We start from the raw sequence: 15,211 nt of genomic DNA, 5'->3' as shown, positions 1-15,211 counted from the left end.
CTTTTCACAAGTACAAACTCCATCTCCACCCCTTCATAGAAACCCCCTATAATTCACAGTTCTTCATGTTTGTAGAGCAAACTCATGGTGATTCTTCAGAACAAACTGATGACAACAGGCATAAGTGGCAGTAGTGAAGGATGAGAGCACCTCTGGAACCCATGGGTCTAGGAGGAAGGAGCCGATGTCACAGATGACAGAGGTACATGATCACACAGTTGTTACTAAAAGAAGGCAGGGCCAGGAACACACCACTACAGCAGGAGACAGCAACAGGAGTTAAGGAAGTACTCAGAGAAGATGAGAGAGCCAACTTATAAAGAAGGGAGGTATGTCTGAAACACAGCCTGAGTTGAGCACAAATTCATATGTGTTTCAAGAACAACTGGGCCTAAGACCTTCAGCGGCAGAGGCAGCAGCAATCAAAAGAACAGCAACAATGACCCCAGGCCACAGACAACTGACCCAGAGCTACTGCCGCTGTGGATTCCTTAGTCTGAGGTTTCTGCAGCCCGTGTTTACCAAGGTGCTTGAGAATCCCCATCTCAGCAAAACTCACTCTCTCAACCCACAGCCAGGCCTGAGAGCCCCAGGGCACAGACCCCAGTAGAGGTTCTGGCAGCCTCAGCCCCAGACTTGCCCTCTGATCTCTATGTCAGGGACTTCATGTCACTGTCAGAATGTTTTCCTGGCTTCACAGTCTACCCTTTACCCACAAACCCCTTTAGTGACATTATGTGAACCTCTCCTCCCCTCACCGAGCCCCCATGACCCTTCAGCCCTCAGGTGGAGCTGGCTGTCTACATGGAACTATTCCAGCCCTGGGGCATTTCTGAATTGCTAGGACTCTGTCCACTGAACCCACCTGCTGATCCCCTAGGGAAATCATAATAAAACTTTATGATGACTGTATGTCCCTGAGCTTTATCCATATTGTTGCCTGAAGATGCCCTTTGTTCGTTTTCCTTGCTGTGTAGAAGTCCGTGGTAGGACTCTGCCATATTTTTAGATCCATCTTCTGCTGGTAGATAATTGGGTAGTTTTCAATTTGGGCCCATTTCAATTTTGCTGTGTTAATGAATTTCTCTTGCATACCTAGGGGTGGAATTGCTGTATATTCAGCTTTGGAAGATAATGTCGTGGAGTTATCTACACAGAGTTAAGCAGTTTCCTCACTCACAGACCATATATGAGCCTTCCGGTTGCTCAGGATCCTCACCATTTAGTATTGTGAGACTTCAACATTTTTGTCCATCTGTTGACTGTGTGATTTTAATTTTCATTTCTCTCATGATTAAATGAGAGAGTACTTTTCATATGATTTTGGCCATTAGGAGTTCCTCTAATACGAGATGTGTGTTCAAGTATTTTGCCAGTTTTTCTAATTGATTGGAACGAGTTCTTTACATATTTTAGGTACTAGTCCTTTGCCGGTTACTATCTGTTACAAACATTTTCTTGCATTCTGTTGCTTGTCTTTTCATTCTCTATGGTATCCTTCAATTAACTGTTTTTTAAAAACATACTTATGATGACGCTTTTACTCCTCAAGAAGTTAATGATTTGTTCTTTTATTTTAAGAGACTAGAATAACTGATAATTGGGAGGAAAGAGATTAGAGGAAATTGACATTCTGTACCATATTTTTCTGTGATGCTTGAATTTTTATATTGATCATGTATTGCTTCATTCAACAACTGTTTATTGAGCATGTGATATGTGCCATGAACTACTCTAGGTCCTAGGGATCCATTACTGAACAAAAGAGACAGACACCTGGCCTAACAGAACTTACAAGGTGGGATTCAGTATTGCTTTTATTTTTTAAAAAAAGATATAAAAGACTGATTTAGTTTCCATCAAATTTTCATTTTGAGCTTTACATACCTATATGTAAAAACAACATGGCACCGAACTCAGAGGAAACATTTAAGAAGATAAGCAAACCTTTCTGTTAAGGGTTGATTTGTCATTGATTTCAGCAGCAAATTTTCCAGAAAGTATGCTGAAATGTCAGATCCCGGGCCTCTTTAACAGAGACAGTATATAAAGGCATCTATTTTAAAACACCTTATTGTCATGAGTCATCTTAAATCAAAGATGCAAGTTGAAACATGAGTCAGATTCTGGACTGAATTTATCATAGTCATCACATTTAAATTTTTATTTTGAGTCAGTAATATATACACATAGGAAAATAAAATCAATGAGTATGCAAGGAATGTGAGCAAATATACCTCCATTCAAAACCCCGCCCCACCACTGCCATACTCCAGTCCCCTCCCCCCAGGTAGCCACAGTTATCAGTTTCTTTCTTTTTTTTAATTAATTTTTTAATTGAAGTATAGTTGATTTATAATGTTGTGTTAATTTCTGGTGTACAGCAAAATGATTCAGTATATATATATATATTCTTTTTCAGATTCTTTTCCATTATAGTTTATTACAAGATGTTGAATATAGTTCCGTGTGCTACACAGTAGGACCTTGTTGTTTTTCTATTTTATATATAGTAGTGTGTATCTGTTAATCCCAAACTCCTAATTTATACCTCCACCCCTTTCCCCTTTGGTAAACATAAGTTTGTTTCCTACGTCCATCAGTGAGTCTGTTTCTGTTTTGTAAATAAGTTCATTTGTATCACTTTTTTTAGATTCCACATATAAGTGATATCATACTATATTTGTCTTTCTCTGACTTACTTCACTTAGTATGATAATCTCCAGGTCCAGCCATGTTGCTGCAAATGGTATTATTTCATTCTTTTTGTGGCTGAGTAATATTCCATTGTGTAAATATACCACATCTTCTTTATCCATTCATCTGTCCACGGACACTTAGGTTGCTTCCATGTCTTGGTCATTGTAAATAGTGCTGCTATGAACAACAGAGTGCATGTATCTTTTTGAATTACGGTTTTCTCCAATGTATGCCCAGGAGTGGGATTGCTGCATCATATGGTAGTTCTATTTTCAGTTTTTTAAGGAACCTCCCTACTATTCTCCATAGTAGCTCCACCGATTTACATTCCCACCAACACTGTAGGAGGGTTCCCTTTTCTCCACACCCCATTTAGCAGTTTCTTATGTGTCCTTCAGGAGACGTTCAGTAATGTGCAAACACATAGGAAATACATATGCATTCTGTTTTAACTATTTTGTGCCACTGGGTTAACAAGCAGAGGCTGCAGATTTCTGGGGTGGGGATGGGGGCTGTGATCTGGATTGAAGACAAAGTGACAGCCTCTCCCAAGCTCAGAACTGGGCCAGGTGAAGCTGGAAGGGCAGGGTCTTGACAAAACCTCTCAGCCCCAGGCTGGCTCTCCAGGCTGGTTTAAGCGACCTAAGGCTTGTTTGGATGCTGCGTGGAGGTGGCAGTGACCTCTATGGGATCCCAGGTTGCACCTCTTCCATCTCAGCCCAAGCTTCAGAGGGCACATTTACGTAGAGGGCTTTACTTCCCCTCCTCTACTCCTTAAAAATGAAATGAATGCTGACATCACACCACTCCCCCTTCCTCCCAGATGTCTAGGCAGTCCCCCCGCCTCACCTGGCACCGTTACACCCTGTGAGGCCTGCTCCTGCACAGCTAGCCCCTTCCTTTGCCTGTCCTCCCCTCAGTTTAGCTTCCCAGGGTGTAACATTGGGTTGATTTCTTGTCCCCTTCTGTTAGCTCACACCCTACCTGTGGCCTCCTATGCTTCAGGCTCCCTGCTAGGTCCAATAGCCAGTGCTCTGGGAAAGGTACTTTAGATCCATAACATCAGTAGCCTTGGGGGGATCAAGTTAATATATGTGATGTATATTCTATAAATATTCCCCCGCTCTGTACTACAAAATTCTCTCCAAAACTGAGTTGACAGATTGAACAAATAAAAATACAGAATGCACAGTCAAATTTGAATTTCAGAGAAACCACAAATAATTTTTAGTACAGTATGTCTGGTGCAATCATTAATTTGTATTTAATCTGCCAACTCTATTCCAAAACCCAGTTGAGCAGTTAAATTAAACAATTCTTCTAATCTGCATGTCTTTGCCCTAAAAACAAAGTTCTAATCCTCCCTTCAATGACTGTGGCCCACGCACAGCAAAACACCCACCAGTTTTAAAACTGGGCATTTTGAGTAGTCTTGGGCCAGCGCAGGAAGCATTTCAAAGTGGTTGCTAGGTGGCGGATCTCAACTCTGGAAAGCATTTTTCAAACTCTATCAGTACTGCTTGGTGAGAGTAGCTTGGTAATGAGTAGCTTGGTAATGAGCCCAAATGTGTATGGTTTATAGAGCTTTACTCTGTTACCATTTTTCTTCCATTTTAAAATCTGTAGCAAAACTGAATTTAAATAACCCTTCTAAAAAGCTTTGTCTTTTAAACCAAATGCCAGAATGTCTAGGTAAACACAGAATTTAGTAATCACGGGTTTAATTTATTTCAGCTGCTTTTCCCTGCTGAATTTTTGAGATAGGTAAGACTGGATTTCTTCCAAACAAATCTGGGCAGGAGAAAACTTGAAAATATCGGCCAGTTTTAAGTATCCCCACATGATTCCTGATACAGTTTTACCTGGAGAATGGAGGGCACACAGCAGAATTTTTTTTATCTTGACTTCTCTTGCAAACACCAAATACTTCATACAAAAGGAACAGTGTGGCCTATTCAGATAACTCTTTGTTCAAATTACTTAACAAACTTCATGAAACAAGAGTTATGATTCTACATAACGTTTTGATAATTCAGAGAAAGAGCAGGGACCAGAAAAGGACAGAAAAGAAGGGGCATAGACACTGGGAAATTATCACCAAGGGAAATTAGTGACGATATGACCCCTAATCCAGTTTCCCCAAAAAGGAACACAACTCTGCTTAGAGCATGTTCACCAAATTTCACCATTAAGATTGTATTAAGGGGCTTCCCTGGTGGCGCAGTGGTTGAGAGTCCGCCTGCCAATGCAGGGGACACGGGTTCGAGCCCTGGTCTGGGAAGATCCCACATGCCGCGGAGCAACTGGGCCCGTGAGCCACAGTTGCTGAGCCTGCGCGTCTGGAGCCTGTGCTCCGCAACAAGAGAGGCCGCGGTAGTGAGAGGCCCGCGCACTGTGATGAAGAGTGGCTCCCGCTCGCCGCAACTAGAGAAAGCCCTCGCACAGAAACGAAGACCCAACACAGCCATAAATAAATAAATAAACTCCAATCTCTTTAAAAAAAGATTGTATTAAGAGCAGACTTCTAATTATACAAAGCAGAATTAAACCATACCTGTATCTCTGTTCAATGAAGTATTCTCTTTTACTACCTTACCTGCCCCAGGCATTGAAGAATGGGAACAAAGCAAAGAATTATGGAAATTTAGAACTAAAAGGAATCTGTTTTCTTAATTGGTACTCAGATTTTGTGAAGAAATAATTTAAATGTTTAAATTTGCTAATAAATGATGTACAGTTAGGTGGAACCATATGAAATTGCTGGTATTTGACTCTTTTTGACTTATAAAAATGGCAATTCCATTTGATTCTACCTAATGCTATGCACACGTTAGAAAAATATATGGTACCTCTATAAGTACTGGTATAGAATGATATCCCACATAAATGATAAGAACCCCATTATAGGATACTAGTGTGTGTATGGGTGTCTGGTGTATGTGGGGATATATATGCTTGTTTATGTCCCACCATAAATCTGAAAATTTATAAAATACACAAACTGTTAACAGTGAATGCCTCTAGAGGGCGAAGTGGGAAACTAGAGACAAGAGCAGGGGGTATTTTTTACTTTTGTACAACCCCAATTTTTACCACATGAATGTATTAAAAGTTTAAAAGAAAAAAAAAATACCAGATTGGAATTAACATATATACACTAATATGTATAAAATGGATAACTAATAAGAACCTGCTGTATAAAAAAAATAAATAAAATAAAATTCAAATAAATAAATAAATAAAATACCAAACCAGCAAGGAAACTACTGTTTAAAGAGGTGAAGGGTCTGTCCAAGCCATGCAGTGACCTCAGACTAGAACCCATTGAAGAAACCGGCTGCTCAGTTGCTTATGTTATCCCTACAATTCAAAGAACAACAGTGAACAGTAGCTTCTGGGGCCTGACCAGATCAGGGAGTCACCCTCCACCTGACCTTGTGGTTTACCCGGGATCTTAATCACTCTAGTTCAGTGGAGAGCTTCCCCCCTCAAAACGCAGTGTCACTGGAGGGTCAGTAGATCAGATGTGAATCATTCTCCCTGCAGTTGTGAATTAGCAGATTGGATGCTGCTGGCAAAAACTGGCAGCAAGAAAGAAGCCCTTCCTCTCGAACGAATCTTACCATTTCCTTAGGTCCTGTCAAGAAGAGTCCTGTGAGCCATTTTCAACAAGATCTAATCCTTTTCTCATTATGATCTTTTTTTCTTTAGACTAGAGTAGGAGACAATAGCCTAAAGAACAATTTTATTCTAATTATTTGCTGTTCAAGATAGGGGAAAAGTTAATTAGGAATTCGTTTTATGTACAGTTATCTGTCAGATCTCCTCCGCTCCCCGCCCCACTTCTGTGTCCCATTTTCCCCAGCCATTGGACTGGCCTCATCCAAATTATTCTAATTGAACCAGTGTTCCTCAAGCTGTGCTGAGGAGGGGGAACAATTTCATTTTGCAGTTGAAGAAACTACGGTCTTCAAGATTAAGTGACTTGTCCTCATTCCCACAGTTGGAAAGTGGCAGACACAAACTGAAAACCCAGCTGCCTGACTTCCAGCCAAGTGTCCCTAGTCTTGAAATAAAGCCACTTATTTCACCCTTTCCCTCCAGCAACTGTCCTATTTTTCTCCTCCCTTCTACTGTCAAAATTCCCACCCTTGCATTTAGGTGCCTGTACTAAGTTTTCATTGCTGACTGCTTTCTCCAGAAGCCCTGCATGTTGGCTTTTATGCCCACCAAGACGGGAGGGGCTGGTTGAAAGGGCACTAAATGAGCAACATGGCTAGCATCAGATGCCATCTGGTGTTGGTCTTTACTGACTGACTGTTAGCAAGACCATGGCAGGGGCAGTTAGCAGGATCATACCTACTTTCTTTACTACTGTATCTACAGTGAGCCCAGAGCCTGGTACCAGCCAGGAGCCAAATAAATACTAGCTGACACACAGGACTGCTGATCTGACTTTCCTCTCAGAAACTCTTCCTTTCTAAGGCTTTAGCGTTTCTCCTCCTGATTGGATGACCCCTCTTGGTTTGCCTCCTCTTCCTCTGGACGTTATCATCAATTGATCAATCTGTTCATTACTGAAGAACTATAGGAGATAGAGAAAAAACTGACAATGGGGTGCTTACATTTTATTTGTGAAAGAGATGAATATAAATGAATAATGGAATCACAAATAATATCAATATAATGGTGTAATAGTTATGAGGCAGATTGGAGCAAGACCGCACGGGTACTTAACCTCTCTGCGTTTTAGTTTCCTCATCTATAAACTGGAGACAGTGGTAGTTGCTACCTCATAAGGTTGTTGTGATGGTTAAGTCATTTAACACACTTGAAGCAGTTCAATGAGGGTCTGGTATATTGTAAGTGCTCAAAAAAGCGTTTTAAAAAACACAGGGTAATATATAAATCATTATTATAAGAGCTGTAAGAGAGTCTCTTTTTTTTTTTTAACATCTTTATTGGAGTATAATTGCTTTACATTGTTGCGTTAGTTTCTGCTGTGTAACAAAGTGAATCAGCTATAGGTGTACATATATCCCCATATCTCCTCCCTCTTGCGTCTCCCTCCCACTCTCCCTAACCCACCCCTCTAGGTGGTCACAGAGCACCGAGCTGATCTCCCTGTGTTATGCAGCTGCTTCCCACTAGCTATCTATTTTACATTTGGTAGTGTATATATGCCCATGCCACTCTCTCACTTCATCCCAGCTTACCCTTCCCCCTCCCCATGTCCTCAAGTCCATTCTCTATGTCTGCGTCTTTATTCCTGTCCTGCCCCTAGGTTCTTCAGAACCATTTATTTAGAAAGTCTTTTTTTAAGAACTTTTTTTCCCAGTGAGAACTAATCAATTCTCAAAACCTCTTTTTCAAATATCCTTTCCAGATTTTTTCTTTGCCATTTTGACTCATCACTTCATTGTACCAGGGATACTAAGCCTGTCCAGGATGTTTAAGGTCTGAGGAAGGGAGAACTGAGGAGCCCCACCTAACAGCGAGCACCAACCAACCGTCCGACGGGGGAGTGAGGCTCTGTGTGCCCTTCCAATCCAGCCTACCCCACAGTTGGCTGCAGCAGAGTGGGAGAGCCCCGGGAGACCCGCAGGAGAAGCAGAAGGACACACCAGCCCACAGAATGGTGAGGAACAGTAAATAATAAAATTTGCTATTTTAAGCCACTAAGTGGTAAGGTGGTTTGTTTCACAGCAAAGTATAACTGAAATACCATCTTTAATTTTGGTACCAGAGGTGGACATGCTAACGTTTTGAATATTACAAATCTCAATATTAAGTATTTACACACAGCTATTTGCATTTTAAAAAACTCGGGAATTCCCTGGTGGTGCAGTGGTTAAGAATCTACCTGCCAATGCAGGGGACACAGGTTTGATCCCTGGTCCGGGAAGATCCCACATGCCGTGGAGCAACTAAGCCTGTGCTGTACAACTACTGAGCCTGCGCTCTAGAGCCCGAGAGCTACAACTACTGAGCCCACGTGCCACAGCTACTGAAGCCTGTGCGCCTAGAGCCTGTGCTACGCAACAAGAGAAGTCACCGCAATGAGAAGCCCGCGCACTGCAGCGAAGAGTAGCCCCCGCTCTCCACTAGAGAAAAGCCTGTGCGCAGCAATGAAGACCTGACGCAGCCAATAAATAAATAAATTTTTAAAAAACCTCAAAGTAGGGGCTTCCCTGGTGGCGCAGTGGTTGGGAATCCGCCTGCCGATGCAGGGGACACGGGTTCGAGCCCTGGTCTGGGAGGATCCCACATGCCGCGGAGCAGCAGGGCCCGTGAGCCACAACTACTGAGCCTGCACGTCTGGAGCCTGTGCTCCGCAACAAGAGAGGCCGCGACGGTGAGAGGCCCGCGCACCGCGATGAAGAGTGGACCCCGGTTGCCGCAACTAGAGAAAGCCCTCGCACAGAAACGAAGACCCAACACAGCCAAAAATAAATAAATAAATACATTTATTTAAAAAAAAAGATTAGTAAGTATTTGCTGGAAGAAATAACTCCTGCTTACACAGCCATAAATAAATAAATGGACAAATACTTTAAAAAAAAAAGTCTGTTAAAAAAAACAAAAACAAAAACAAAAAAAACCCTCAAAGTAGGACATTCTGCATAATGTGTTTAAAAGTAGCTTTTCTCCCCCACTTATCATATTTTGAATTTCTGTATGAGTAATTATATATCTACACTATTATTTCTGGTGGTTGCATTTTACATCATGATTTACTAGCGAGTCTTCTAATGATAGTCTGCTTCTAATCTTTTGCCACCATAAGAAATGCTTTGACGGACATCTTTGAACAATATACTTCTTTTTACACATCAAAGATTATTTCCTCAGGATTATTTCCTGTGTATGGAATTACTAGGTTGAAGATTTGCCTGTTTTCAAGGTTTTGATAAGTATCATCTCATTGCTCTTCAGAAAGGTTGTTTACATTGCTACCATGAATGACTCAGAACCCTCTTTTGCCTGCACTTTTATCAACAGTGGGTTTTTTTTTTTTAAATCTTTGTTGATCTAATGGATGAAAAACTATGATCTCATTACTATTTTGATTTTGTTATTACTATTGGGCCTGAGTGTGTTTTCATGTATAGAAGGCACTTGTGTCTTCTCTAAAATTTGTATTCTCACTCTGTTCATTTTCCCACTGTTATCTTTTCCTTATAGATTTGTGAGTGATATTGATATAATGCTTTGTCTGTTATGTATATATTTAAATATTTTTCTGTAATTTCCTTCCAAGAGAAGATTTCCCTCAGACTTTATGGGTTTAGGTGGATTTTTTTAATGCACAAACAAATCTGTTTATTTTTATTTATTTATTTAATCTCTGAGACTGGAGTTATCAGATTTATTGTTTTAAAAGATAGCAAAGTTTAAATATAATCCTTTCAGAGAGTGTCAGATGTTATCCAAGTAAAATCCAGACCCCTCAGTTTATGTAACACACCACATTCTATTCTCCCCATATTTAGCCAGGTTTATCTCCCACAACTTCTAAATGCCAGTTCCCTGTTCTTGTGATTTTAGTTTCTGGTAGGCGGAGCTCATGGGCTCTGGAGCCTGACAGATCTGAGTTAGGATTCTGACTCAACCACTTTCCAGCAGTATGAGAAGAGCTTTTAGAGCCTCAGGTTCTTCATTATTTAAGTGGAGACAGGATTAATTTGAGATTAAATTAGTTCCTGAAATATAGTTGGCACTTAATAAATATGAGTTCCCAAGCCATGCCCCCATGTTTTTGCTCACGCTGGGACATGTCTCTCAGATGCCCTTCTCTTCTTCTCCATCTCGTGATATTTTACCTATTCTTCTGGTCCCCTTCTACCCAGACTCCTTCACAGAGGCTTTCAGAGAACGGAGAGCTTATCATACACCTTACTCAGCTTAGGTGCCTTAATTTTTTATTTTAATGTTTCAGATGTTGTTAATCAGCAAGTTATAAACTTCAGGAAGGCCTGGCCCAGTGCTTGGCACTTAAATGCACCCAATAAGTATTAGTGGTTAGGACTCCGTGCTTTCACTGCTGGGGCCTGGGTTTGATCCCTGGTCTGGGAACTAAGATCCTGCAAGCCTCGTGGTATGGCCAAAAAAAAAAAAAAAAAAAAGGAATGCATGAGATTTAACTTCAAGGTAATAACACTAGTTAGCAAATTGCACTTTAAAATTAGCCTAATTATTATTCCAGACACATAATTGGTGATAAGTGCAAATTTGTTTAGTAAATGTAGCAATAATTGGTATCTCAGCCTCTAAGACCCTGTATTATACCACTGAATATTTTAATAGTTCAATATGTCATTGCGGGGAAATGGGTGAAGGTGGTCAAAAGGTGCAAACCTCCAGTTATAAAAAAAATAAGTTCTGGGATGTAATGTACAGTTTGGTGATTACAGTTAACAATACTGTATTGTATATTTGAAAGTTGCTAAGAGAGCAGATCATAAAAGTTCTCATCACAAGAAAAAAAATTTGTAACTATGCAAGGTAATGGATATTAACTAAACTCACTGTGGTAATCATTTCACCATACAGTAAGTCCCCTACATACAAACCTTCAAGTTGTGAACTTTCAGATGTGAACGTGTGTTCCATCAACGTCAGGCATGTGTGAAATTGCACCTTGCCCTCCATCTCCTATTGCTGACAATCCTTCAGCTCTACCATCTCCCACCTCCTCTCCCTCCTCCTGTCAGTAACTCTTCTTGCCTGTTCACTCGATGCCAGCCCCTGTATGCCAGCTGTTGACTGTACTACTGTACTTTTCAAGGTACTGTACTGTAAGATTAAAAATGTTTTTATTTTTTGTTTGTTTTTTGTTTTTTTAAACATCTTTATTGGAGTATAATTGCTTTACAATGGTGTGTTAGTTTCTGCTTTATAACAAAGTGAATCAGTTATACATATACATATGTTCCCATATCTCTTCCCTCTTGTATCTCCCTCCCTCCCACCCTCCCTATTCCACCCCTCTAGGTGGTCACAAAGCACCGAGCTGATCTCCCTGTGCTATGCAGCTGCTTCCCACTAGCTATCTATTTTACGTTTGGTAGTGTATATATGTCCATGCCACACGCTCTCTCTTTGTCACATCTTACCCTTCCCCCTTCCCAAATCCTCAAGTCCATTCTCTAGTAGGTCTGTGTCTTTATTCCCGTCTTGCCACTAGGTTCTTCATGACCTTTTTTTCCCCTTAGATTCCATATATATGTGTTAGCACACTGTATTTGTTTTTCTCTTTCTGACTTACTTCACTCTGTATGACAGACTCTAACTCCATCCACCTCACTACAAATAACTCCATTTCGTTTCTTCTTATGGCTGAGTAATATTCCATTGTATATATGTGCCACATCTTCTTTATCCATTCATCCGAAGATGGACACTTAGGTTGCTTCCATGTCCTGGCTATTGTAAATAGAGCTGCAATGAACATTTTGGTACGTGACTCTTTTTGAATTATGGTGTTTGTTTGTTTTTTATGTGTTATTTGTCTGAAAAGTATTATAAACCTATTACAGTACAGTACTATATAGCTGACTGTGTTAGTTGGGTACCTAGGCTAACTTTGTTGGACTTACGAACAAATTGGACTTATGAACGCGCTCTCGGAACGGAACTCGTTCATATGTATGGGACTTACTTGTATATACATATATCAAATCATGTTGTACACCTTAAACTACTACAATGTTATATGTCAATGATATCTCAGTAAAACTGGGAAGAAATTAAAATTTTTTCTTTAAAAATATATACCATCAGAATTTACCAGTGGAATGTATCATTCCTAATAGTTTAACATACTGTATTTCTCCAATTCTAAGAAGTACTTTGGTCTCACATTGTAACATCTCTGAAACTGGGATGTGTCTCACTATTAGAGAAACAGCCAATGGCCAGGTGGCAGTCCTGATATAGTTGGCATTGTCTTTGTATTTGTGAACGTGGTTATAACTGCTCGAATTTCATCATTTTACTGAGTTCTGTGCAATTTAATACTACATTTGTCAAAGCCATATGCTAAGAAATGCAGTTGAAGGCGGGAGAAATTGCCAGATGTGTCAGATTAGGTGAAAGAAATTCCAAAACAACAAGAGGCTAATATAACCAATTCATGTATCACACAGGTCAATAGTGAAGGCCTGGAACTTCAGTTTGTCAGAAACTTCCTTCTGGCCATTAATAGAGAGGCTACATAGCTTGTAGTGACATATAATTCAGCTGAACAAGAAAACTATGCTTTTAGTCAAATAGCATTATGCCAGCAGCAAACTTGAAGAATGAGTGTCTGTCTAGGAAGCAAATCCCAGACACAAGGCTAGGACATCCTTTTAAGAAATGCTATACTATCAATGATATTGTGTGGAAAAACACACTTATTGATGCTCTGTGTGAAAAGGGATTCCGGAGAATTAGACTCTGTGTACAGAATTTGTAGAAATACTTTCATCAATTTATTTTGCTTATATTTTCCTTTTCTAAATATGCACATTACTGAAAAATTTATATCTAAGTCTAAAAGCACTTTTTCAGTAAGTATTAAAAAGATCCTATGTGACAACACATTGTGTCATAGTTTAACTGGCAGCTCTTTTTCTTTCTGGGTGGTACATACAATCAAAGATGTCCTAGATTTGAATAGGTGTGGTAAATTGAATGGAGGCTAAAATGGGCAGTAGATCTGTGAATTTCCAAGCTTCCCTTAGTGAAGGAACAGAGCTTGGTGTTTTGTCATTGTTCTTGTTTTGGTGGGTATTACGTTGCTTAGGAATGAGGTAGGGAGATCCTGTGATTTCTTCACAATTATCAGTTAGGCTTGTTTGCAGGACCAGCATGATTTGAAGAGAAGCTAGCTTCTCACATCACCATTTACAACTTCTTAACGTAAGTCACAAATTGCATTCTGAATTAGGTAACATTTCATTTGTCATTAGCTAAGCACTTTTAAAATTAAATGTATTATATTTTTCCAATATAAAAGTAATATGGGTTAGTATAGAAAATGTCCTATATGAAAAAGTGGGTAGGGTCTGTCCTGGTGGCGCAGTGGTTGAGAATCTGCCTGCCAAGGCAGGGGACACGGGTTCGAGCCCTGGTCTGGGAGGATCCCACATGCCGCGGAGCAACTAGGCCCGTGCGCCACAACTACTGAGCCTGTGCGTCTGGAGCCTGTGCTTCACAACGGGAGAGGCCGTGATAGTGAGAGGCCCGCGCACCGCGATGAAGAGTGGCCCCCGCTCGCCGCAACTGGAGAAAGCCCTCGCACAGAAGCGAGGACCCAACAGAGACAAAAATAAAAAAAATTAAAAAAAGTGGGTAGGTATAAGTATGTAAGCAGCCATATTTCTTCCAACCAAAATATTTGGTAAATTTTTTTTAGAAAAATTTCTTATGTTTTGATGCCATTTCTTCTAGTTCACAGAAATATCTCAGATCAAAGTAACATATATTTAATGTACAGTATTTGGAAAGTATAACAAAGTATAAATAAGCATGAAAAACATCAGGCTTCATCTCACCACCACCCAGAGATTGCCTCTTAATATTTTTGGCCATCACATTCAACCTGTCCAGGGCAAACAGGAGCGCTCAGTGGATGCTCGATACATCCTTACTGAATGCGTGAATGCCAAAAAAGAGAACTTGGAGAACAGCCCATATGACTTGCTAATAGAATTAATTATACAGATCTTATGGTCTAAAAATCATCTGTCTTCTCAACTTTGCCTTATTCTTCTCACACAGCTGGAGCTTGTCCAGGACACAACCAACTTTCTACTACTTGGCAACGGAGCACTCTGGGGCAGTTGGTCATTGTCCTCACATCACTCCTCTCATTCATTCATTCGTTCATTCAACAAGTATTTGTTAAGTGCCCTCTATGTGCCTGGAATACAGAGGGGGTAATAAAGAAACATGGCCCCTGCCCTCTTGCAGCTTTCAGTCAAAAGAGGATAAAACAGATAAACATAAAAATGAATATATGATTAAATATATTTGCGTATTGTGGCAAGTGGAGAAAAGGAAGAGAACAGGTGGCTGGGAAAATAAATAAGCCATAATCTGATTCAAGAGGGAAGGCCTCTCTGATGGAGTGACAGGTCAGAAGGTCAAGGAGGAACAAAAGGGAAGATTCTGAGGCTGGCAAACTTTAAGTGGGTGTGGCCTAAAAACAGTGAAGGAACAGGTGTTGCGGGAAAAGACTAGGCTACAGACGTAAGCACTTCCTGTGGGGCCTCATAAGCTATGGAGAGGATTTTGAATTTTATTCTGTGTATGCTTAGAAACCAGTAAGCTTTTTTTTTGTAATTTAAATTGCGTTTACTTTTAATAGGTAACATTCGCAATCCAAAGTATGCAAGATCCAAAGATTATTGAATGAAAACACTCCCTCCCTCCGGCTTCCTAGGCACCCAGTTTCCCCTCCCCCGAGCTGGCTGTAAGTATACCTCCGGAAATACTCCAGGCACAAACAAGAAAACTTATCAGT

Source organism: Balaenoptera ricei, chromosome 4 (assembly GCF_028023285.1).
Source record: "Balaenoptera ricei isolate mBalRic1 chromosome 4, mBalRic1.hap2, whole genome shotgun sequence".
Lineage (NCBI taxonomy): Eukaryota > Metazoa > Chordata > Mammalia > Artiodactyla > Balaenopteridae > Balaenoptera > Balaenoptera ricei.
Note: the sequence above shows the minus strand (reverse complement) of the source record.